The 25807-nt window shown below is 48.1% G+C and overlaps 1 protein-coding gene across 8 annotated transcripts in view; it reads left to right on the forward strand.

Moving 5' to 3' along the window:
• KCNIP1 (potassium voltage-gated channel interacting protein 1) overlaps positions 1-25807 on the forward strand; it is a 267824-nt gene that overhangs the window by 195014 nt on the left and 47003 nt on the right. The window contains exon 1 of one of the 8 annotated variants that reach the window (XM_019741082.2): positions 2521-2541. The exons of the other annotated variants lie outside the window; for them this stretch is intronic. The gene's annotated coding sequence lies outside the window, so the exon portion shown is untranslated. Of the gene's footprint in view, positions 1-2520; positions 2542-25807 lie in introns of those variants that run through there. 8 annotated transcript variants of the gene reach the window in all.

A 25807-nucleotide genomic window follows, 5' to 3' on the forward strand; every position in this document is an offset into this window, starting at 1 on the left:
GGAGCAGCAGCCCCTGAGAAAGTCTCAGCAGGACCCTCTCACCCCAGTCCGGAGCTTTCTGCATCCCTGAACTGGGAGGAAGTGCCTGCCAATGCCAGCTCTGACCAGCAGAGGGCAGCAGCAGTCTGAGGAAGAGCCACGTTCCAGAGGAAAGAGCAGGGGTGTCTCCACGTGGGGACCATTTCCTCCACAGGACAGAGAGCAACACAAAGAGGAAAGCAAGCAAGGTTTCTCTGAGGTCCACACCCTGCTTCACCTGGGGCAGCCGACCTTTTATTTCTTCACCGGTTTCCACAGGAGAGTCTGTGTGGCCAAACGCTCTCTGGCCGCTACTATTGCTACTACAGCTGCTACTGATGAACAACCACAATAATAATAAAGCTTTCTCGGTAGAGGATCTTTAAGTTTCTTCCAGGCTGACAGTCAATTCTGTGTGTAGTTCAACAATGTGAAAAATTGGTACATCCCATATATATATCCAAACACCCACCGTTGGATATGTAAGTAAAACAAACACACCTCCAGAAGTCGGTGATTGAGGGCCAGGCCCTGCAGCCAGGCTTCCGGGACACAACTCCTGCCTCCATCACTCACCGTGTGACCTTGGAAAGTTACTTCACCTCCCTAAGCTCACTTTTCTCGTTTGTAAAGTGAAAATAATAACAGAGCTAACTCATAGGGTTGTGTGTTGTGAGAAACAGCTGAGATAATCCAACAGGACACGTGGTACCCCGGCTCAGTAATTGCCCCACCGCCTGAGGATGCAGTAACTTCCCTCACACGTCCCCTCGGCCCACTCTCTCCTGTGGAACCTTCCTGTCCTCCCATCTCCTGCTCCAAGCACTTTCTAATTCAAGGGCCATGCATGCTCCACCTGGGGTACACCTGTTCACAAGTCACACCCCTTCTCCCCACCTCAGTGACTCAGCGGGATGGGTTCAGCTGTGTGGAATCAAATTCCAAAACAACATTATGTCAGACCATGAAGTTTATGCCTCTCACACATAAAAGAAGGCAGGAGGTGGCTGGTATAGGGCTGGCACGGCAGTTTGAAGCCATTGTGAGGAACTTGGCTCTTTCTGTCTTCCCGTTCCGCTAATAGTCGGTGGCTGCTACCTCATGGTCCAAGATAGCTGCCTGAGCACCAGCCATCAGTTCCACCGAGGATGGCGACCTGGTCAAAGACAGTGACAGTGAATTAGGACAGATTTAGAGTCACATCAGCAGGACTTGGTAATGGATTCGCCATGGAAATGGGGGCCAGGGAGGTGACAAGGGTGACTCCTGAGTGGCTGGATGAGTACCAGATGGGTATAGTTTCCATCTCCTGAGACAGCAACAGCGGCCTGAAAGCCAGGGCCTGGCAGGCACTAGAGTCACAATGCACATCAGCATGTCAGTGCTGTGAGGAAGTGCAGGGAAGAAGGCCGTCCAACCCAGTCTGGTGCTAGAAAGCCATGAGCGGGTGTGACAAAGGCGATTAACTCGAGGGGAGCTGGAGCCCAGAGCTGCCATTTGAGTTTCGGCTGATCATGTGCCTCATGGTTTGGGCTGCAAGCCCCTGATGGATGGTGCCCCTACGCTGTAGGTCAGTGTCCAGGGTGGGCTTACAAGCCATACGATAAGGGAATAAATGGCAGTGAGTGTGCGGTACCTCAGGCTTCTGACAATAGAAGCGTGTCCATTACTCCATTTACACACCAAGGGAATCAGCTCAGTCAGCAACGGAGCGTAACGTGAGAAGCCATGTTTGTAGAAATCTCCCGGTGTGTGCTGGGCACGTTCACATAAGTATTTGGGGAGGAGCCCCAGGATTAAAACTCTCAGCCATCTTGCCATTGCTTGAGACCCCGATATGCGTCACAGTGTGGAGAAGCTTGGGAATATCCTGGAGGGGAAACACAGTAACTGGCGGCCTGGCGTGGCATGAACAGAGTGAACTCCTTCCTTCAGACGCACAGGAAACGGGGAGGGGGAGCATCCTTTTTCAGGAGCGTGCAGACTCCACCCCAGAGCTGCTGATTCCTTTTGGCTTGCAGTTGTGCAGAGGATAAAGCATTTGGTGAACTACAACTCCCCTGGTTGCTAAGTAAAAGGAATACACCTTCGTCCCTCCTGTTTACTTCCCCATGGGAAACTCTAAGCCCCAAAGCAAAACTCTCTTAGATTGCCTCCAGACCTGCATTCACGCTCACAGAGGCTGTGGGCATGGCTTCCCCATCTCACCCGTCCCTGGGAAGAGCCTCTTTCCAGACCCCACCTCCTCACATTTCTCTCAGGCTGTTGAACTGGTCAAGGTCAAAGTATCAAGAGAAAGGTATGGGTTACCCTGATGGCGCTGCCCCGCTGGGGAGGTCTTTTCAGAGCCAAAGCTCCTTCGGTGCGAGGAGCTTCCTGGTCCAGTCTCAGAGGCCGTGCTGGTCCCAAGGAAAGATGTCTGTCATCCCCATCTATGTTCTCTCTTGCAGGTAAGTCAGGCTCGAGCAGCCGGGAGGGCGGTGTGATGACACACTTGGCAGTTTGGGAGCAAAAGCGGCCACAGTAAGACATGATTGGTTCATTGCATCTCAGGTCTCAGCCGGGGTGGACTAGCGTGTGCAGACTTCTCCTTCCCAAAGGAGACTTCTCTGGGCCTGGAGAGGGGATGCCCAGCCTCGGGGTCACACTGAGGGCCCCTAGCCTTGGTTGGGGGAAGCAGAGGGGACGGTGATTTCTGGGTACATCAGGCCAGGACCTGGCCCCATTGTCTGCGCATGTGGCATGCACTGGGCTGCCTGCTCCAAGGGGGGCATCCCCTACGACCTGTGACATTGACTCTGAAGAGCTTCTTCTGGCAGCTTCTAATGGCTGAGACCTACTGGCATGGGATGGAGGGGTGCAGGGAGCTTTCCGGGACCTCACCAATCACAGCTAGATGCTCCAGAACACCTTCATCTCCGTGGCATGCAGCCTCAGCCGCTCCCAAACTCATGGCATCCCACCAGCCATGTCACCCACCCCGGCTCTGTGTCTCTTCCTGTCACTGTCTCCCACCCGTCACCTTGCGTCAAGGTTCAAGCCAGGGGGAACGAGTTTTAGACTCCAATGACCTGTGTGTGGGGGAGGTGGCATTGTGACGTCTCCGTAGGGTCAGGTTTCTGAAGTCACATTTTTTAAATGTATTTTTTAATTGGAGTTGACATACAGTATTGTCGTATTGTCACGTTTACAACATAGTGATTAGACATTTGTATTCCTTACAAAGTGATCGCCATAAGTCTAGTACCCACCTATCACTGTACACAGTTATTACGATGTTATTGACCCAATTCCCTCTGCTATGCATTACATCCCCGTGACTTATTTATTTTATAACTGGAAGTTTGTACCTCTTATTACCCTTTGCTTTTTTCACCCAACCCCCCTGCCCTCTGGCAACTATCAGTTTGTTCTCTGTATCTGTGAGCCTGTTTTGTTTGTTCATTTGTTTTATTAAATTCCACATATAAGTGAATTCATACAGTATTTGGCTTTCTCTGTGACTTATTTCATTTAGCATAATACCCTCTAGGTCCATCCATATTGTTGCAAGTGGCAAGCCTTCATTCTTTTTTATGGCTGAGTAGTATTCCATTGTACATATGTACCACCTCTTCTTTATCCAATCATCTATTGATGGGCACTTAGGTTGATTCCATATCTTGGCTGTTGTAAATAGTACTGCTGTGAACACAGGGGGGCTCTTCAAATTAGTGTTTTCATTTTCTTCTGAAAAATACCCAGAAGTGGAGCTGCTGGGTCATAAGGTAATTCTATTTTTAATTTTTGAGATACCTCCATACTGTTTTCCATAGTGGCTGCACCAATTTGCAATTCCACCAACAGTGCACAAAGGTTCCCTTTTCTCCAACACTTGTTGTTGTTGACTTATTGATGATATCCATTCTGACAGGTGTGAGGTGGTATCTCATTGTGGTTTGATTTGCATTTCTTTGATAATTAGTGACATTGAGTATCTTTTCATGTGTCTGTCATCTGTATGTCCTCTTTGGAGAAATGTCTATTCATATCCTTTGTCCATTTTAAAATCAGATTTGGGGTTTAATGCTGTTTTTGTATTTGGTGTTTTTCTTTAATTTTTTTTTTCCATTGGGAAATATTGGGGAACATAAGTGTGTTTCTTCAGGGCCTGTCAGCTCCAAGTCGTGGTCTTTCAATCTAGTTGTGGTGGGCGCAGCTCAGCTCCAAGTCCAGTCGCCGTTTTCAATCTTTAGTTGCAGGGGGCGCAGCCCACCATCCCATGCAGGAATCGAACCAGCAACCCTGTTGTTCAGAGCTCACACTCTAACCAACTGAGCCATCCGGCCACCCGGGTTTAATGTTGTTTTGTTTTTATCTTTGGTATTTTTTTTGCTGGTGAGTTGTGTGAGGAGGTCTTTACATATTTCAGATATTAACCCCTTGTCTGAAGTAACCTCTGACTTCTGGCACTGAAATGTCAAAGGCTCCTGAGGAATCTGCCAGGGGGAATAGGGAGTGGTGGCCTGTGTGTGTAGCCCCAGACCTAGTGATTAACTCACCTCCGATCCTCTTCACCTTCTCAATGGCTCCAGGCCTTAGAACCCTACTGTGGACAGGGTCACCTGGACGGGGCCATCCCTTGCCTGGAAGGGAGCTCAGGACGGTTTCTCCCAGTGCTACGGGCATGGGATGTACAAAGTACTGTTCCCGGGATGCTTCAGGACTAGGTGTTCCCAGAGGGCTTGGAGGTGATTTCTCTTAGAATGCTTTGGGGCGGCTGCCCCAGGGCTGTGTATCCTCTGTGAATATGGAATGAAGGGATAGATAGATGCCTTCAAACCCCCCAGGGGATGGCCCTAGGCTGCCCTCTCTGATACGTAAGGGAGGTGTCCCTGAAACCAGGCAGAAGTTTGGGCCCCAGGGTGCTGCCTGAACGTCTGCCAGGGGTCTTCCCAGATAGCACTGGTCTCTCCCGAGGGGTACCCCATGCCTTCAGTTCACAGCCCAAGCCACCTCGTCTGGACCTGGATCCTCTGCCGGGTGGGGAGTTCTGCTGTTTGCAGGACCAGCCCTAACACAGGGCACAGACCCTGCCCACTCCAAGGCACTCCTGCCATCCCGCTCACTCCATCCTGCCTGGACCTCCCCTTTGGTCTGTGAAATGGGGATAACTGATTGTCCTCCCATGTAAGGGGCGATTCACAGGTCCTCTGAGGTGCCACTGAGTCACACAGCTGCCAGCTTCCCAAATGTCTCCACCCTTTCTTGTTCTGAGGGTCCCTCCTTCCTTCAGACCAGCCTCCCTCTAGCAGGGATGGAGTATTTACTCCCTACGGCTGCCCTGGAGGTGCTGAGCACCCAGTCCTCACAGCCTCCCGGGGTGCTGCCCTCAGTTCCTCTCCTCGTCAGGTGTGGGAGGATCTGGCCAAGCCATGGCCCCAGATCACCCCGTCAGTAGGGCGTCAGTCCTGCTGGTGACCCCCAGATAATGCCTGCACCATTGCCCTTGGCTTTCTAAACCGAAAGAGGGAAGGGGCACCAAGAGCCCAGGAGCTGCCCTCAGGAAGCAGAGGGGAGCCTAGAAGACAAAGGGGCGGGAGCCTGCGTGTACTGAGCAGGGCTGTGGGCATCCAGTGCCGGGCACTTGGCCCTGGCGTCTCTAGTGTCAGTCTCCCACAGGCTGTGCACGCGGAGGGACGATTCATGTACAAGTCTTCACATGGACGTAAGGTATCATTTCTCCTGGGTAAATGCTTAGGACTGCAATGGTTGGACTAGATGATAGGTGAACGCTTAGCTTTTTAAGAAAATGCCGACTTGGGATTTTCCAAAGTCGTTGTACCGTTTTACATTCTACCACCTCTTCATTAGTAATTTGGATTTCATCAACATTTGTAACTTCTGCGCCAAAAGACATTATTAAGAAAAAGAAAAGGCAAGAGACAGGGTGAAAGAAAATATTTGCAAAGCAGGTATCTGATGAAGACTTTAGAGCTGAGAGATATACAAAGAGAATAACCACATTTCCCACTGAGGAATGAACGACCAGTCAGTACAAGGAGCACATTTTAAAAGGGAGCTTGTGAACCCAAAGGACCCGCAGATCAGGGGAATTTCAGGCCCAATAGCCAAGAGAAGGGGTGGGTGGGACTTGATCTCTGGATGGATATCTATCTATCTATCTATCTATCTATCTATCTATCTATCTATCTATCTATCTATCATCTATTAATATATAGGCTGGGACTCTTCTTGGCTCTTGTGGGTCTCTCTCTCTGGACTCCATAGAAAGATCTTTCTAACAGTCAGGGCTACCAGAGTTAAGACAAGTCACCTTGAGAGGTAGTAAGTACCCCTCAGCAGAGGGATGTAAATCAAAGCCAACTTTGGATTGGATCCTTTGCTTATCCTGCAATTCTTAGAGCTCCAGTAGTGCCAAGGGAAGAGAGGAGAGTTCTAGAACTTTCTAAACATGTCTCTGAGGCTTTTCCCCTCGTTACCTATACACTGATTGGGCCCAGGTAAGAAGTCCATGGCATTCATCCAGCACGAATACCTAATGCTTAGGTCTGACCCCAAACCAATCCTGTCTCCCCATGGAATAACCCCACCCTGTCGTGACCTCGCCCGTCTCCTTAGAAAGTGCTACCCAGTCAATATGACAGAAATCTTGGAACCCTCACCATCTATAATCTTCTAGCTTCTCCCACTGATTTTTTCTGTTTATGTCTCTCCTTTCTGGACATTACTTATTCTTTACTTTTAAATATTTGCTTCTGTAAAAAAAAAAAAAAAAATGAACGCCTGGGACAGATTTATAAAGAATATGCCTGGAGAGGCGGGTGAATTAATTATTCAGCATCCTCTCCCTTTGTAACTATTTATTGTCTCATATGCATTTATATGGTACCTATCACTGCAGATCTCGCTCCATGCTGGAGACATAATTTCCAGGGACTGACTACTTGTCTAAGATGCATAGATGGTATTGCAATACTATTTTATTTCTGACTGTAACGGCACGTGCCATTGTTGGGTAATTGTGTTCATGTTTTTAAATGTGAAAAATAATCAAATATAACTTGAAAGAGATTGTACAGTAATTCAAGGGGATATTAAACCACCAGGAAGTTAGTCTGCAAATAAATAGGCATTTGAGGCTGTCAGGGTGAGCGATGAGGGAGTGGGCTGGCTGTGGGGGGAGGGGAGAGCTGGGGAGACAAAGAGCAGGATCCCACTGCAGTACCAGGTGACCCCATAACTGGGTGGAGGACGGGGCTTCTGTGGCCATGAATAGAAGGGCTGAAGGCACTGGGTCTCATCTGAGGTAGCCAGACACAGAGGAAAGGGGGCATTGCCCACTTGGGGTGAAAAGCAGAGAGCGGGAGTGGAGGATGCTGCAAGGCTTCACATGTGGCCTTAGACATCAGGCTCCAGGGTCCCTGCTGGGGCAGGAGGAACTACCCTTTATACGTACCTACAACGTACCAGGTGTGTCCTAGTGCCTTTCCACACACCACCTCTTTTTTTTTTTTTTTATCATTAAAACACCTCTGTGGAAAGATAGTCACTGCTTTCCCATTTTACAGATGGGGAAGTTGGAGCTCAGAGGAGTTAACAAAGCCTGAGTGTTTTCCTGGACATCACTGTGCATCCTCCTTCCTACCCTGAAAAAAATATCCCCAAAACGAAGGCACAGTCCCGACCTGCCAGAAGATTATATCCAGTTAGGTTGGTTCTAGACATTCAGATGCCCGGATTTTCATTCTCGGCTTTGCTTGTTTGGGTTGAGAATACCCAGATGGGGGTGAACGAGTGCAGGTCTGGGCCTGCATCCAGAGTGTGCAGGGCACCACGCCCCATCCCCAGGGGAGGTGTGGGTAGGGAGACACTGGGCATCAGAGGTGGGAGTCCAGGCAGGCAGGACTGGCAGTCAGAGCCACCGTGCAGTAAGTGGAGGAAGGACAGCTCAGCACTGAATCTCTTTCCTGTCAATACCGGCCAAGGTGGACGGCATCTGTCCGAATTTTCTGGACCCAAATTTTGTATCTTATGCTCACATGGGGAGTGGGAGATGTGTTCTTGCTGCTCAGATGTGATGAGTTCGATGACCTTGGCAAAGGGCAGGAAGCCATGAAATGAACACATTTCCTTTGCTTCCTCCTCCTCCTCACCCCTCATCGTTTATGGATCTGGGAGACGGCCTCTGACTTTGAGATGGGGTTCTGTGCCATAATTTGTGAGGACCTTTGCCTAATCCAGCCTCATACTACAGATGCACAAAAGACTCTAAGTTCATGCCGAGTCACAAAAACCGACTCCACTTATCTTAAGCCAAAAAGGAGGCCTTCTCAGAGGAGAGCGGCAACTGGACCTCAGTGGAACCAGGGCCTGAAATGCACAGCGTCCCCAGGCAGCTCTCTCTCTCTCTCTCTCTCTCTCTCTCTCGCTCTCGCTCTCGCTCTCGTTCTCTCTCATCTCTGCTGCCCTTTACCTACAGATGTGCTGTCATTTTTCCAATATACATGGCAGAGGATGGCCATCCCCTCCAGCTCCAAATTTATGTCAAAAGCTGGCCTCTCAGACAGAGAGTAAACTGATGACACCCTCTTCCCAGCTCCAACAGTCCATGAAGACTGATGGGTCCCACCCATCGAGCAGCTGGTGGCCAGAGAACAGGCTAATATTGTAGGAATATAGCAGTTTTCACTAAAAATATCTGAATTGGGGGAGGACATTTCCTAGGAATGAGGGTGCTGGTGTGACAAGCCCATAGGTGACCCCTTCACCCAGCAATTCATCTTCTACAGAAGTCACACCCTCCTTACCGCTTTCCTACACCTTTTCACTTTGCCTGCACCAATACCTCTTCCTCTGCTCATTCGGAAACATCCTCTGGACAGCTTTCCACCAGTCCCCAGCCCTCACCTCCCCTGGGGTTCAGCCCTGTCCCACTTCCTCCAGGAAGTCTACCCTGGAGCCTCTGAGACCTGCCTTTCTCTACTCTCCTGCAATGGAGGATCCAGGCCATTACTGGTGCCTGCTTTTCCATTTATCAGATTTTGCTGAGCACCATCCATGTGCCAGGCTCTGTGCCTCAGTGCTGTGAGGACACCCCAAAGGGTGAGTTGCAACTGAAGCCTTGAGTGAACACACATTCCGATCATGTCCACAAACTGGTAATACATTCCTAAAGCTGATATACTACTCTCTTCACCATAAAACCGTGCTGTACTTTGATGCGGGTATCCACTGAGAAAGGGGGGGGACTGGCTGAATCTGGGTCATTACCATAGGAAATTCATACAGATAATCATTGACTCATGAATATTAATGCTTTTAATGAGGGTAAGACATTTAAAACAAAGTGTTCATTCTAGCTACTGTTGGACTTGCTCATTATTCTTTCCTATGTGGCTATTACCCATGATTTACCTGTATATCAAGCATCATACAGCTAAATCTACCTGTAGCTAAATTAGGTTAGCCGTTTGTTGGCCAAAATTACAATGTTAACTCATTTCCAGAGTATTCTTGGAGCCAATAGTTTCACATTTAGGTACATGATTTGCACTAACATTATCTGGTTAATGGTGCAAACAGCAATTTTCTTTATAGCTTTTTGAAATATAGTAAGATGGTGTTAACACGGTGTGCTTCTGAACTCTATTTATAATGTGTAGCATAAAGCCATTATTTTGGAGCATGCTAATCTGGAATTTGGAACAATTCAAAAATGAGCTGGGATCAAGTCTGCATGATTGCCACTTATAGTAATAAGGATTGGTAAGTTAACTGGATAAAGAAGATTATAAAGTAATTACCTCAGTAGCTCTGGAGTCAACACAGAAGATAGCAATTGGATGTAGTCAAAATTACCCTTGAAATTCCCTAAATCACCCTTAAAATATATAAGAACGTAACAACTCAGATACACCCAACAAAACCCCTTTATTTCCTCCAACATTAGAAGAAATTTCTCTTCCTTTAGTTCTGCATTAGATAAGAAGTTGGTGTGTATTGGTGGCCATGTTGTGTGAAAACTATGTATGTTTGACGTGAGTTCATGTAAACATGTAGGTGACAGTCTCCCAACGAGGTGCCTCTAGAACAGGCTCCACGGGAAACCAAGGCCGGGAGAGGTCATAACCCACTGTGGAGTGTTGCTTCAGATGGCGAGACCGAGTTACTTCTCCACCTCTCTCTCTCTCTCTCTCTCTCTCTCTCCCTCTCTCTTTTTAAAAACACTTTTACCTCCCCCCAATTAAGCTTACATACGTCTAACCGAACCCAAAGCATCTGAGTTGACTCCACCCAGACAGGTCAACTGCAACTGCGGTGCCCACCTTCACTAACGCAGGTCCTGGATGAGCCGATGGCCCTTTGGAGCTGACGTCCTCTCCCAGTTTCAAGTGGCCCAGACTGCTCTCGCCCCTCCTTGGTGTGTCCGAGTAGGGGGTAGGTACACTTGGTGAGAACAGGCCCACTCCATGGCTGGGATCTCTACTCCACTTCTGATCTGCACTCTGCTCTGGGAACTGCTGTTCTGCTTGGGGAAACTGTTCTCTCAACTACAGCGAGGTTTAATTACCATGCTCCTGCTGTGGGGGAAAAGCCTATTCTGGAAGCAAGGCCCTCTCAGACCAATCTGTCATCTTGCTCATTGAGCGATGGTTCTGCCACAAGGCAGGAAATTAGAAAAGATCTGCATTTGGGAGAAGGCTGGTGGGTGGGTGGAACACAGCCCTGGAAAGGCCTGGGAGCCTCAAAGGGCTCGGGTGAGGGGAAGAGAGTGCGGAACAGCCTGGCACTGAGCCTCTGTGCCCTTTCCTAGAGCTCCAAGGCTTAGCGCTCTGGCCTCTGGCCATCCTGCTTCCCAAGGCAGCCAGCAGAGTGCGGCTGAGGGACACGGCCTCTTAGTCTCTCCAAGTCCTAGGAATGCTGGCCTAATAATAGGCAAGGTTTCCATTGGCGTCCATTTGTGGAGCACTTACATGGGCCATTCCTCCAACTTTCCCAGGAATGAATGAATCTCAGTGCACAGACTCAGGTGTGCAAGAAATATACTAGAATCCAGTTGTTTGGAGTCCTGTGACCATCCTGGGCCTGACCCCGCAGCCAGCATTTCTGGGTATCCCTGCCAGCTGGCTTCTGCCTGCATCCCCCCCTCCCCCAGGAGGTTGTCCCAGTTACCTTTGCTGCACAACTTACTGCCCCCAAACACAGCAACTAAAAGGAACAATCATTCTATTATTTTGTCAGTTCTGGGGGTCAGGAATTTGGGCACAGCTGCGCGATTCTTCTGCTGTGTGTGGTGTTGATGGGGTCCCAGCAATGGCGTTCAGGTGCCCTGGTCTAGACTGGACAGTCCACAGTGGCTTTGCTCATGTGTGCGGTTCCTTGGTGGGGACAGCTGGCAAGGTGAGCACCGCTGAGCCGCGCTTCCTCTCAGCGTAGTGGCCGGGGCTCTCCAAGCAGTCCATCCAGTGGGTAGTCATTCTTCTCACAGAGCAGGTCAAGGCTCCAAGAGACCGAGGCAGAAGTCCTCTTATGCCCAGAACTGGCCAGCACTATTTTTACTACAGTCCATTAGTCAGAGCAGTGCCAGGCAGCCCAGATTCAAGGGAGGGGACACAGAGCCAACCTCTGAGTTTTGGGCCACTTTCATTCCCCCCCAGAGGCACGGGCAGGCTATTGGAGGGTGGGCGAAAGGGAGAACGGCACCTTTCCCCTCTCGTCTCTGCCCGGAGCAGCAGAGCTGAGAACGGCTGTGTATATTTCAGGGCTCCAATACTTCCCGGACACGTGAGTCATGGCGCAGCTTCCTCCACGTGACCCGAGCCCCGGGTTCAGGAAACACCCTCCAGGGTGGTATCGGGGTCCCAGGAGGCTCTCAAAGAGCGAGGCATTTGGACGTTCATCTGATCCTGAGTCACCCACCTCTGCTAAGTGGTCTGCCATCCATCAGTGTGGCCATACAGGGCTGACCACTCTCTGCAATTCTGTCCTACGTGTGAAGCCTGGGACTTCTCTGCAAGACTGCCTGGGCCCTCCGCCCTGAGCACACTATGTGCCGTTTTCCCTCTCCCATCTTAACAGTTGTCTTAACAGAGGACCCAGGGGGCCCAGAGACCTGGGGGCATTTAGTAGAATACAGCAACTGTCCTGACCTCTGTTTCCTCACCTCCTGCCCACGCTTCCCACTGGCTGAACCCAATGAGAAGCCAGAGGTCATAGGCACCTGGGAGATGCCAATCGTGGCAGCCAATGTTCTAGGGCAGAGGCAGAGTGACCGCAGGGGTGAAGGGCGATGACCCAGCTCCTCATGGTCACCGCCTCATAAAGCTTCTCCCTCTCCTGCGCTGTGTGACTAGGTCCCAGCAGGACTTGGAGTAGCACCATGACAACTTCAGGTGGTTTCCCTCTGTCCCTTTAAAACCAGCACAGGAGGGACCCCTGGGAGGGCAGCACAGCCCTGCACTCACCTGGCACACCTGTACCACTCACTCACACTGCAGCCCACACTCACGCTCACCCACACCCATTCACACACGCTCGACAAATCCAACTTCACGTCCACGTCTGCCTACCCACGTGCACAGGCACCCTCGCACACCTGAACAAAGGTTTACGTAAGCTTCTCCCAAAGCACCCTGCCATCTTTTCCGTTATATTCAATTGAGAGCAGAGGTCCCCAAAATAGTGGAGAAGGGGCTTGGGGCGCAGGTGAGAGGCCTGGATTTGAGTCCCAGCTCTGCCACCACCCCTTCGCATCAGCCCCATCCTCGCCTCGGCCTCAGTTTCCACATGTGAGGTGAGGGGGCTGTACTACTGGGCCTCTATGAGACCTCCAGCTCTCTGATTCCGTGTGAAATGCCCGGACTGCTCCTGAGATTAACCACCTCCCAAGGACAGACAACTTGCCGCCCGCACACACACATTATTCTAAGCCCCCCCACGCAGCCCCAGCTCCTACAGAAACAACCTGTCCCATCACCTAAGATTCCTGACTGCTGGGGGTAAATCCGAGTTAAAACCAGTGAGACTTTGAGACTTTGGCACTAGTGCAAAAGCATCCTCTCCAGGAGAGCGTGTGCATACGTGCAGACTGCCGGCAGTCGGGTGGCTGTCCCTCCAGGCCTGGCGGCAGCCCTGGGTCCCCTCTCAGTCAGTCAGTCATTCAGCAGACCGCTTCTGCACGCCAATGGGGTCCCAGACTCACTGCTGGACCCCAGGCATATTGAGAAGTGAGTGACACCCACGCCCTGGCCTCAAAGGGTTCAGACCCCAGGAAGGAAACAGACAGAAGCAGGAGGAGACTGTGGAAGCGGTAACCGCCGGGTTAGTCCTCACGGGGGCTGTGGAAGAGGTCTCTAAGGAGGCCCCTTGATGGAGGACGTAACCCCTGAGCTGGGCCGAAGGGAACGGCATTGGAGGCAGAGGGATCAGTATAAGCAAAGACACAGAAACAAAAAGAAAAAGAAAATTAGCAGGGGATTCTGTAGAAGCACAAAGAGTATGGATGTCACATACTAGCTCTCGCTTTTCTTAGAAACGGCAGGAGATGAGTTTTATTATAGAAGCAGAAGGGGAGGGGCAGCTCACGGGGGACCCCCTGTGTATAAAGACCTTCTCTTCTTGGTGGTGGTGGAGAGCCAAAAATGGGTCTGTCTGGGTCCCATTAAGGCCACAGTGTCTAGGCGTGCCCACAGAGTGCCCAGGCCATGGCAGGGGCAGTATTTGGTGAGTGGGCAAGTGAATGAGTGAGCGAGTGAGCAAGTGAGTGAGTGAGTAAGTGAGTGAAAGAAGAAATGAATGGAACCAGATTTGCCTTTAAGACAGGTCACTCCAAAGGCTGCATGAATCCCACATTCCCAGTCCAACAACGTCTTCCCTAATGGGCTGGACATGTAACAATTCTCAGGTTCTTGTCTGGGCATTGGGAGCTGAGTGTCACAGCTCCCAGAACACATGCCGCCATCTAAGCGGACGTACACAGGTCATTTAGGTCATCTAGGCGGTGCACAGGCCCAGCTTTAGAAACACTGGGACACAGGGTAAGAGCGTTACTCTTCTTCCATTCTCTTTCTAGTCTGTGTACTTCAAAGACAAAGCTATATTTCTTGCTGGCATGCCTTGAACACTTCAAAATATAGGCTAGTCTGTCCCCACCCATTGTTTCTTAATCACCACAAGAATATGGTACATCCATTCTGGGGTCATCCCCCCATCAGACCTTCCCCAGTGCTCCCAGCCTGGGCGAACTGACACCCAAGCCAGAGACCTGGACGTCATCCTTGCACTCTCTCCCTCCTCCAGCCATGCCCAGTTATTTAACAAGTCCCGTCCATTCCACCTTCTAAGAATCGGCAGCAGTCGTCCTCTCGTCTTCATGCCAGTGGCACCATCGTCTCACCAGATCTCTGAACGGCCTCCGAGCCGACCTTGGGTATTCACTCCTGCACGCTCCTCCAATCCCATCTATACCTTCCTCCAATCCTGCATACACCCTTCTCTAAGTCTGTCTACACCCTCCCCCAACCCGTGCACACACTCCAGGCAGAGTTATCTTCCCAGGACACAAGTTCAACCATGCCACTTCTTTTGATGCCCCCCACCCCCATCACCTTCAGGATCAAGGCCCTCGTGATGCTTTCAGTTTTGTGGGGAAGCAAAACCAAAAACAATAAACAAACAAATGAAATATAATCAAGAAGCGATCAATGTTCAGAAGAAAACCACAGCAGCAGCCAGAGAGCACGTGGGCACTTATGTTTAGACCCGGTGGTGAAGGTGGGGAGGGGGGGGTCTCTCTAACGAGGTGGAATGGGAGCAGAGACCTGAGCACGTAGTTTGTCCTCAGTAAAATGTAGTTGACTCACTAACTAGCTGAGTATCTCACTGAGAGAAAGACTAACCCATTTTTCTGGAAGTCTTTCCCTCCAGCTAATTTTGTTCCAAGTCATAAGCATGAAGCTTGGGGGACTGGAGTGGGAGTTTTAATTACCTGACATGTAGCAAAGGGAATGGAAGCCCCAAACCCCAGAAGCCTTTTCTGCAAAAGGTCCAGGGCTTGCTAATAAAATGGTGCTTTCATTCTCATTAACGGGGTAATTGATTTAAGGACCAGACCCGAGGATTATTGATCAGTGTTAATCATTAGACAATACCAACTTAATGAATCTAACTGCCATGACACCCCTGTGGGACTCAGAGAAGGCCAGTGAGATACACTCACCTTGTTCGTTTCTAGTCCAGCAAACAGACTTTTCCCCCCCTAGGAATCTAGATTATTCTAGGGGGAAAAAAGGCAAAATAGGAGTCACTGGGAGGTAAACAGTTTCTCCTTTTGGCTGAGCTGCTGCTGGAGCTGAGCTACCATCCCAGCCTCTGTGGCATCCATCTGCTACTGCTGCCACCTCTTCCTATCCAACTCTCTGAAATAAACTTACCGTTTTAGAGAAAAGTTGTAAAAATAGTAGAGTTTCCATATACCCCACACCCAGCTTCCCCTCTTAACGTCTTACCTTAGCGTTGTCACAATTCATAAACAAATATTGCTGCATTATTAAATAAAGTCCAATAAAGTCCCTTAGTTTTTACTTGAGGTCCTTTTTCTGTTTCAGGATCTCATCCAGACACCACATTTTATTTAGTCATCATGTCTCCTTAGGCAGCTCTTGGCTGTGACAGTTTCTTAGACTTTCCTTCATGTTAATGACCTTGATGGCTTTGAAGTTCCTGTGAAGGGGTTTTGTAAAATGCCCCTCATTTGGGTTTTATCTGAAGTGTGTAGACTGAGTTTATAGTTTTTGGGCGGAAGACCACAGAGGTAACGCGCCATCCATATCCCATCATGTCAAGGATACATAGAATCAGCATGATTTATCACTGTGATGTTGACCTTGACCAGCTGGCTGAGATCGTGTGTGTCAGTTTTCTCCTCTGTCAAGCTTCTCCCTCCCCCCTTTACATAGTGTCCTCTTTGGAAGGAAGTCACCATGCCCAGGCCACAGCTGAGTGGGGAGTTATGCTCCACCTCCTAGAGAATGGAGTTTCATTAGAAATTATTGGAAATTCTTCTACATGAGAGATGTGTTTATGATAGTATGGACTCATGGGTATTTGTTTATAGTTTGGGCTGTAAGCCAATGTCATTTTACGTTTCGTGTTGCTCAGCTTGTTCCACCTTTGGCCACTGGAAGCTCTCTGAGTTGGTGCCTGTGTCTCTTTGACACACCCGTCATTGTAGGGACTTTCTGTTTGTTTTATGAGCACTCCCTTACTTTCTGGCACAACAAGATGCTCTAGGCTCATTTTGTATATTTCCTGCCCCAGCTCTAGAATCAGCCATTTCTCCAAGGATCCCTGATTCCCTTTATTGGAGAACCTTATATTAATTTTCATAATGGGTTGTTATTTTGTTTCATTTTCTTTATGAGCATGAACGTAAGTCATGCTCATTATGGAATATGCAGCAACTACATGAAAGAATAGGGACGCTAATAAGTATCCCCAATAACCCAATAGCAGAGCTGATGGTCCAACTAGGTCTTATTTTCAGGGAAACACGTTATCACTAAATTAACGTTAGGAGTCCTGGGTCCAAGTCCTGGTTCTGTTGTATGACACGGAGCCCTGGGCCACCACCTCTTCCCTTGTCACTGAGCAGGTTGGTGGTCCTAATACCAGGTCAGCCCTTAGAAATCCCTGAATCCCTGACCACATCAGAGATTGCTCTCGTGTGTTGATTTTCCTCTCTTTCCAAGTAAAGAGAGGCTGTGGGCACGTAGCGGAGGAGCCCAGTGAGGGTACCAGAACCTGGGAACAGACAGAGTTGGGGGATCCTGGCAGGGGAGGAAAGGAACAAAAGGAGTGATTAGTGCCTGGTCTGTGCCAGGCACTGACGTTTGAACATTATCCACAGGGTCTGATGCCAGGCAGCCCAGATGACTGTGGCTGGTCCCTGGTGTGCTACGTGGGGGTCGTTTCCAGGGGTTTCATGGAGGCTCACGTGCAGTCTGGCTGGATGGGCACGGTGTTATATCTGGTGTTGGGCAGCTTGGCTTGGTGTTGCTAGGGTCTCTGAAAGAAGAGCCATTAGGTCACCCTTCTGTCTGGCTCCTTCTGTAGGAATCCGGGATAAAACTGTTCCACTAGTCCTGCTTCCTTGGAGTCCCCTTCCTGCATTTCCAGGCTGGGCTCGGTGCCCCTGAGTTATGCTCTTGCTGCCCTGCTGCTTCTCTTTCTCAGTACCCATCCTGTTGACCTACCATCATCATCCAATCGTCTGCCTACCCCCCTGAATCTGTGGACAGTGGGACTGAGCGCTCTCCAGGGCTGGCACCGATCCTGGCATAAGCAGGTGATCGATGCTTATTGAATGAATTGAGACAATCCAGAATACTCTGTCTAGCTCAGCATTGTACAGGAGGGAAAAAATGGAGTCAATATGACTTTGCACAAGTCATGTAATCTCTCTGGACTTCAGTTTTACACCCTACAGATACAATAATAATTTGCCCCCACCTCCTGGGACTGCTTTGATGATTAAATGAGATAATATACACAATACTACTAACTCCTCTTACTTGAAAGTGCCTTATGTTCCTGGTGCTGGATTTGGCTTCAGATAATGTATTTAAAGTTATCAGTACAGTGATACTTAACAAATATTTATTTTCTTCCCCCAGAACCTACATTAAAGTTTAAATGTTGAAGTTAAAGTGCATTTGTCGAAGGGATGGATGGATGGGTAGGTGGTTTGCAGACGTAGAGGCCTCCCAACAGCAGGAGACAGAGTGGGTGTGGGGCTACCACTGGCTCAGCAGATGTTTATACCATTTTAGAATAACCACCTTGAACTTCAGAGAGTATCTGGGTATGAAAGTTTGGCCTTAATTAAAGTCTTAGCACAGTGTTAAATGCCATTTTATTTTAGTTCATAATTAACACTAATGAGATGAGTGGATCACAAACAGCACACACTCTGAGCAAGTGAAAAACAACATCTGAGCCTGGTGGTTTCCATTTTTGCTTTTCCCCCTCCCATGCTCTGCTCAATTAAAAGTTTTGAGAAAATATTGCAACTACACTCCCTGTCTTTATGGTAATGAAGCATATTAATTTGAATGTGATGAATACAATATTCTACTGACTTTTTTATTCCCTTATCTACAAAAGTTTAAAATAATGAGCCAATTAAATCAGGAAAGGAGAATGCAGGGTTTGCCTGGGGTGCCAATTCAGCAACCAAAGAATTGAAAGAACAAAAATCTGTGATAGCGTATGAGCCACACTCCACCCCCTGGGCTATCGCTGAAAGCTACTAACTCATAATGACCAATGTGGACCAGGGCAGAACAAATACTGTCTTAGGGATCCAGAAGCCAACTTCTAGATCCTGCTGGAGTGTTTTTCAGTGAATATTTGTTGGCTGGATGGATGAATGGATGATGGATGGAAGGAAGGATGGAATGTACAAATCAGACAACACCCCAAGGTCCCATTCTTCCCAAGGTAGCAAGTTATGTCTAGTCTGGAACTGACTAAACCCTTCTAAGACCTAGAAGTTAGTGGCAGAACCTAGAGATAGAGTCCAGGTCTCTGGCATCTTTACCCCAGAGGCAAAAACTATGAATTAATAGAAGTAGCCTGAGCTCAGGGATGACAGTCCCTGAAAGCTCAACCCTAAAGCAAAGGGCCCCCCAATGAGCTAACCCCAGGAAAGGCTGAGCCTTCCCCACTATGAGCTTCTGCACGTAAGAGGGCCATTCTAGAGCAGGCCTATAACCCTGACAGGTGTTTCCACGAGGACCTCTAGGAGGCTTGCCACCTTCATGCGTTCCTTCAGTCATTAATCCCACCTTGCCACTGCGTCATCTGAGGCAGGCTGGGGGGCATGTCCCACAGTGTCTGTGTATTTTATCCCCTTCCATTCTGTTCTCTGCATTGCAGCCATTTTAAAACACAATACACACGTACACACACACACACACACACACACACACACGATGTTGTTCCTTGCTTAGCACCCATTGTACCCAGGATAGACAAATCCTTAATAAGGTCTACAAGACTCTGCATGGCCTGACCCTGAGTGCTTCCAGCCTTATCTGTCACCACACCTGCTCCCTCCCTGCCCATTCTCTGGGCTGTGGCACTGGCCTTCAGTCGGTCCTTGACACCTCCTCAACACTCAGGCACCCAGGCACCCCAGGACCTTCGCACAGGCTGTCCCTTTTTCCTTCAATGCGCTTGCCCAACCTGTCATCTCGTTAATGCTTATTCACCCCTCCATTTAGCTCAAGCATCACTTCCGCAAGGAAGGCGTCCCTGATAAAACTCCCGACCTCAATTCCAGCCTGGGCTGGGCCCCTATATTTATGTTGTCATAGCCCTGAGAATGTTTCCTTTCTAGCTTATCACAGCTTGTAATGACATGCTTATGCTGTCATTTCAGTCATGTACCCCCCCCTCCGTAGGCCATTCGCACAATCATTGATGTCTAAATATCTCCATGCTTCACACAGTGTCTGGCTCATAAGAGCTGCTCAACAAGCATTGCTGAATGAATGAATGGTTGAATGAACAAAGGCCCAATTCAAGAGCTTAGCTCTTTCTACTCCACGACACTACTTCCAATTTTGGATTTCTTAATTTCCAAAGCACTTGTGCTAGGCCTTATGCTGGGAGCTTAAACAACTAATATCTACCCTTGCCCTCAAATAGAGTGTAACAAGAAACAAATACACAAATACACAATGATAACACAGTGTGTCAAATGCTACAATATCGTATTTCCCCAAAAATAAGACCTAGCCAGACAATCAGCTCTAATGCGTCTTTTGGAGCAAAAATTAATATAAGACCGGGACTTATTTTACTATAAGACCCGGTCTTATATAATATATGATATGATATGATATGATATGATATGATATGATATGATATGATATGATATGATATGATATGATATGATATGATACTGGGTCTTACATTAATTTTTGCTCCAAAAGATGCGTTATAGCTGATTGTCTGGTTAGGTTTTATTTTCGGGGAAACACGGTAAATGTATAGGTGTGGTGTTTCATGGAAACATGGAAGAAATGCTCTGAGAGGCTTCCCAAAAGAGATGTTTCCTGAGCTGAGTCTGAAAGGAAAAGGTGTTGGCCAAGGAATAAGGGTACAGGCAGAATTTCAGGTCAAAGGACAGTTGAGAAGGCAGAGCCTGGCACTGGAGGAGATGCAATCCCTGTGCTGACTATGCCCTGGTGGACTGGCAGGGCCGTGAGCAGTGAGGCTGGGACGTGGGCAGGGGCTGGATTACTGAGCACCTTCAATGACAACCAAAGATGGCAGTGGAGACTGAATGTAAGGGACGGGTGTGGTGAGGACTGTGATCTGAAGAACTCCCTCTGGAAGTGCTTTGGAGAAGAAGTGCTCATATTTCAAGGGGGAGACTTCTTCCTCTCAGGGAAACAGAGGCTCAGCCCCAGGGCTGTCAATCAAACTCCTTCCCAGAATCCAAACTTTCTTTTCCAAAGGGTGCTGAGTGTGGCTGACCTTGCTTATTAATTGCAGGAAGAATTAATTTCAGGGTGGGGAATTTTTTTAAAAAAATACAAGATTAAGCAGTGTAATCAACTGCTGCAGAGAGTTGGAAATGCAATAAATAATAATAGCATTGAGAGCTGTTTTTAATAACTCACCAGTGTAATTTGGGCCCAGCTTCTTAGAGCATATGTAAAATATGCCACAATGTATATAATGGCAAATGCTTCAATGCCAGCCTCTGAAGACAAATGTCTGCCCAGGAGGAAAGGGGGGCAGAAAATGAAGGAGAAATTGGAGGACCTGATTGCAAACAGGGTGTAGGAAGGCAAGCATCGTTTATCTTGAGTCCACTAATTCGAAATGTGTGAGCCCTTGCCGAGGTGATAGGTTTCAGTTGGTTTGTCTTCAGGGACGGGACAGGTTATATGGTAAAAGAGGTATTCATAATTTGTAAGAGAGTAAGTTGTTTTCATACTCTATAGAATCACCATTTGCATGCAGTCCATATTCTAATTACAGATCAGCCTTGTCTGTTACAGCAGGTCCCCAGGGGACTGATGCCTTGGCAGCATTTGTTTTACTGAATTGAGTTACTAAATATTCATGAAACCATGAAAACTTGTTATTTAAAAGTATTTGATGAAGTCTGACTTTTAGTAATTCATGTGCCCTGCGTCTACCCTAGCCATCCCTCCTCCCCAAAAAAAGTCAAAATTAGTGGGATGGAGCTAGAAGCTCTCCCCTGGGAGGCCTCATGCCACCGTTAAAATGAGATGAACTTGGAGTCAGATAGACCTGAGTTAAATTCTAGTTCTACCACTTACGAGCTGTGACCTTCTGCAACTTCCTTCAACTCTGAGGCTCTATTCCTGAACATTTAAATGAGAGTGATGGTGATGGTGATGATGATGAAGATGACCAAGACAGCTACTACTTATGGGTCCCCTGTTGCATTAGCTCTGTCACAGCCACACTATAACATTGGTGCTACTAAGATTCCCATCTTACAGATGAGAAACTGAAGCTTAGGACAGTCACGTAACTTTTCCAAGGCACGTGGCTAATAAATAACTGTTCTGGGACCCGTCTGTCTGACTTCAGAGGCCATGCTGTTAAGCAGGCTGTGCTGTGCGCTAATACTAACTCCTACAGTTTGGGAAGATCTGAGACAATGTGTGTAAAGTATAGTCCCTGGCACATAACAGACACCTTGTAAATGTCCCTTAGATTGATCTTCTTTGCTGTGTCCTTTCTGGGGAAATATAACTTCTATGTCTTTGTCAAAGTTTTATTAATGCCCCGATCATTCCACACCCTTGTTCAAGTCACTCCACATCCCTCCCAGGCCTCAGGTTTTTCATCTGTAAAATGGGGCTGGGTGGGAGTTCTTACACATACCACTGGTTTGAGTGTGAATTAGTACAACCGGTGTGGAAAACGACGTAGTGATACTTGGTCAAGTGGAAGCTGCACAAATCCCGGATGCAACCATTCTACTCTTACCCTAAAACAGGGTTTCTGCCCCCCAAACGCACTACTGACATTTTGGGACACAGGCTTCTTTGTGGGGCAGCGGAGGTTCTGTGCATTGTAGGATATTTAACTGCATCCCTGGCTTCTACCCACTAGATGCCAGTAGCATCCCCTAGTTGTGACAACCAAAAATGTCTCCAGATATTGGCAAGTCTTCCCACAGGGGCATAGGTGCCCGTGAGAGCCCCGCCCTGAAGGAACTCTTGCAAACGTGCATCAGGAGAATGTTCAGTAATGATCAGAGCCACAAGTTTGCAAGAGCAGGAGAGTGGGAACAACTTCACTCTCTACTAACAGTTGGATAGCATATCAGTGGGGCATAGCCACCGAATGGAATATAATACGACAGTGAAAATAAATGAACTACAGCTACATAAGTGAACCTGGATGAGTTTCATAAACATAGGTTTGAGCAAAAACAAAATAAAAAAAAAAGCAAATTGCGGAAGTCTACATGGATACCACAGACTCTATGTAAAGTTGAATGACATGTAAAATGATGCCATATACTATTTAACAAATAAACCCATATATGTACATGAAGTAAAACTAAAAAAAAAAAAAATCACGGAAGTGAAAATCACCAAATTCAGGATATGGTTACTTTTGGGGATGAGGGCATAATCAGAGCAGGATACATGGGCTTCAACTCTATTCGTATAACTTTATATCCCAAGACAGGTGTATGAGTGTTCATCAGATTATGCTTTATACCACTTTGTATGTCTGAAGTATTTCATTCTGCTTTTTAAAGTAGTTGGAGTACACAGGTGCTAATGGGGTAAGGGTGCATAGAAGCATCAGTTGGGGAATCTTTCCTGATTATACACATCTGCCTCTCTCCAGTGTACCCCTCCCCCCGCACCCCATCATTAAGCAAGAGTCACTGCCTTGGTCACTGTTCCCAGCAGGACTGTGTCACCCCTCAGCTATTGTAGGGTTGAGAATCCGTGGTCGCCGGAGAATTCTTGAGGACACTTCCTCAGACTTATTCTTCCCCTCTAATATCCACGATGCCATAAAAAAAATGGATTTGGGGTCTACTAGGTGAATACACACATAAGCAGATACCCCCTCCCTCCAGTTCGCAAAGCTCAGCCATGACTGTGCCAGGTTGGGCCCTGGACAGACACATCCCTGGGGGTAAGAAGAGAACACCTTCCTGAGAGAGGCTTCTGCTGGAGTGTTTGAAACCATCCTCACACTCTTGGCCAACAGGGTATCTGGAGACTCAGGTAACACCGTTGTCATCATCTCATCAAGGTCAAGTATTGGAAGGTCATCCAGCTAGTGAGTGTCAGAGCCATGAATGGACCCAGGTCTGCCTCCAAACCCCATCCACAATTGTGTCCGTGCCGTGCTATCTTCCTAGTATAATAATCGCTCTCACAAGTGTAACTGAGAGGTAATTAGCAAAGCAAGAAATTAAAGCAAGAGATTTCCCCTAAAAACACAATTGACAAGTACATGCTCTGCACTCAGAGAAAGCAGAGTGGGTTAGAAGAGTGTAGAGAGTCGAGACTTCCTGAGCCCTAGAAGTTGACTGGGTGGGCATTAGCCAGGCAGAGAAAAGAGAGAGCATTCCAGGAGGGGAAACAGATAGGTAGGGAATGGGCAGCCGACAGTGCAAGTCAGGTTCTGTGGGCCAGGAGGGCAAGGTCAATTGCACTCTGGTTGGAAGCGGCACCCCATCTGAAGGTCTGTTTGTAGGAACAGTCACTGGACTGGGGACTCCTTGGTGGCTGGCACTAATCTGGGTCACTGTTGTATCCCCAGTGCCTGAGGCAGAGTAGATAGGAAACATGATGTTGGAAGGAGGGAAAGAGGAAGGTGGGAAGGCAGGAAGGAAGGAGAGGAGGGAAGGAAGGAAAGAATGAATGTGTGTATTGAATTGGAATTTCTGTGGAAATTCCAGTGGCTCCCGGATCCCTCCTGAGTAAGCAAAGGAGGGAAAAAAATGAAACATGTCAGCGGATATTTAAATGCCATGACTCACTAGCTTTATTTACAAATGACTTTCCACTGACAACAGCTCAGTTTGGCTCACATCATCAAATGATTTGCTCTGACAATCGACATGATTGTTGTGTGTTCGTTAATAACTGTGCTCATTACTCTTCCCGGCGTGGCAGTATGAACTCCTGCGTTCTAGCGGGTTTTAGGCAGAGAGATGCACGGGCACCTCCTCAGCCTGGGACCCCAGTGGTGGGGGCGGGGGCGGGGAGGGAAATGTTGATGAGATGGACACTGAAGAAGGAGTCCTGCAGGCTGAAAGGTGGGGCGCGGTGCGTGGTCCTGAAGAGCATGGAATTCTTGAAGCAAGCTCCTCCCCCAAAGTGATTTCCTGAGGTTCTCGGGATTCTTTTTCCTGAGGGTTTTCTAAAATCCAAGAGGAAACCCAGAAAGCTTCTCTCCCATTGTCTCCCCTGCCCCCCACCCCCACCCCCGCCCCATCGCCGTGGCGCTGATGCTAAATCAGAATCAAATACGCAGATCTGACTTTGAGGATTGACTGCTGAGGGATTGGGACCTGTGGGGGGTGGGGAGGTGTAGAACCAGCACTTGGGTTCCCTGGGAAGCTGCCCGAAGCAGGACGCCTCCCCTCAGTGATGTGTCTATAAATGCACAGTGATGCTTTACCTTCCCGCATCTGTCCCATCCCATAAATATCCTATCAAGGCAATAACGACCAGCGACGAAGTCAGATCATCGCTGGGACTAAATGAGAAAAAGTGTGTAAAAATATTGAACCCACAATGGGTGGTTATGATTACTGTTGTTATTATTATTGGGGAGAAGCGCAAAGGGACCAAGGGAAAGAACTGAGCAGAAACAGGAAAGCTGTGGGCCAGGAGCAACTCTGAACCCCATCCCTAATTGCCCACCGTTCCTGACCACCGGGAATCTGAGCCTTGGGTAACCAGATGATGCCCTAAATGAAAGAATGCACGAAAGCCCTGGAGTCCAGGCCTGGCTCTGCCCCCAACTAGCCACATCACTTCCTATGACACATTGAACCCTGTCCGAGCTTCCTCTGTCACTTGGTACTGGTAGGAACCTCACTGGTTGTTGTGCAAAAGTCCAGCGCAGTGCCTGGCCCGTGAAAAATGCTGATAGCATTTTGTTTTCCTCTCTGTGCCCCTGTTTTCTTATGTGTAAAATAAAAATAATGCTGTACATTAATTTTAAAGTTTATTGTAAAGAATGGCATGGTATTTTCTCAATAAGTAGTTTTTGAGAAACTACAATATTCAAAGTGATTTAAAAGGCTAAACAGAAATTTGCAAGTTAAAAGTCCTAGAGGATTTTTTTAAACATTGTGAACTTCCTAATTGGAAAGACTTTTTTTTTTTTTTTTTTCATCTATGCATAGTGTCTAACATGTGCCCAGTAAATATCTGAGAAAGGAGAGAGGGAGGAAAAGAGGGAGAGAGGTAGGGAAGGAAGGAAGGAAAGGAAGGAAGGGAAGGAAGGAAGGAAGGAAGGGAAGGAAGAAAAGAAAGAAGGGAGGGAGGGAGAAAAGGGAGACATATGTCATTACTTTATTATTATACAGTTATCATCTTCATTATAAAACTAATTTAAACAAAGCCAGCCAGTACCCCCTAAAGGGCGCCAAGATAAGGACTAGATAAACAACACAGGAATAATTTTCCCATTTTGACCAGGGATGGGAATAGTAATGATTTTCTCTCTGAAGCATAACCATCTCGCAGTT

Source organism: Rhinolophus sinicus, linkage group LG10 (genome assembly GCF_036562045.2).
Source record: "Rhinolophus sinicus isolate RSC01 linkage group LG10, ASM3656204v1, whole genome shotgun sequence".
NCBI classification, from domain to species: Eukaryota; Metazoa; Chordata; class Mammalia; order Chiroptera; family Rhinolophidae; genus Rhinolophus; species Rhinolophus sinicus.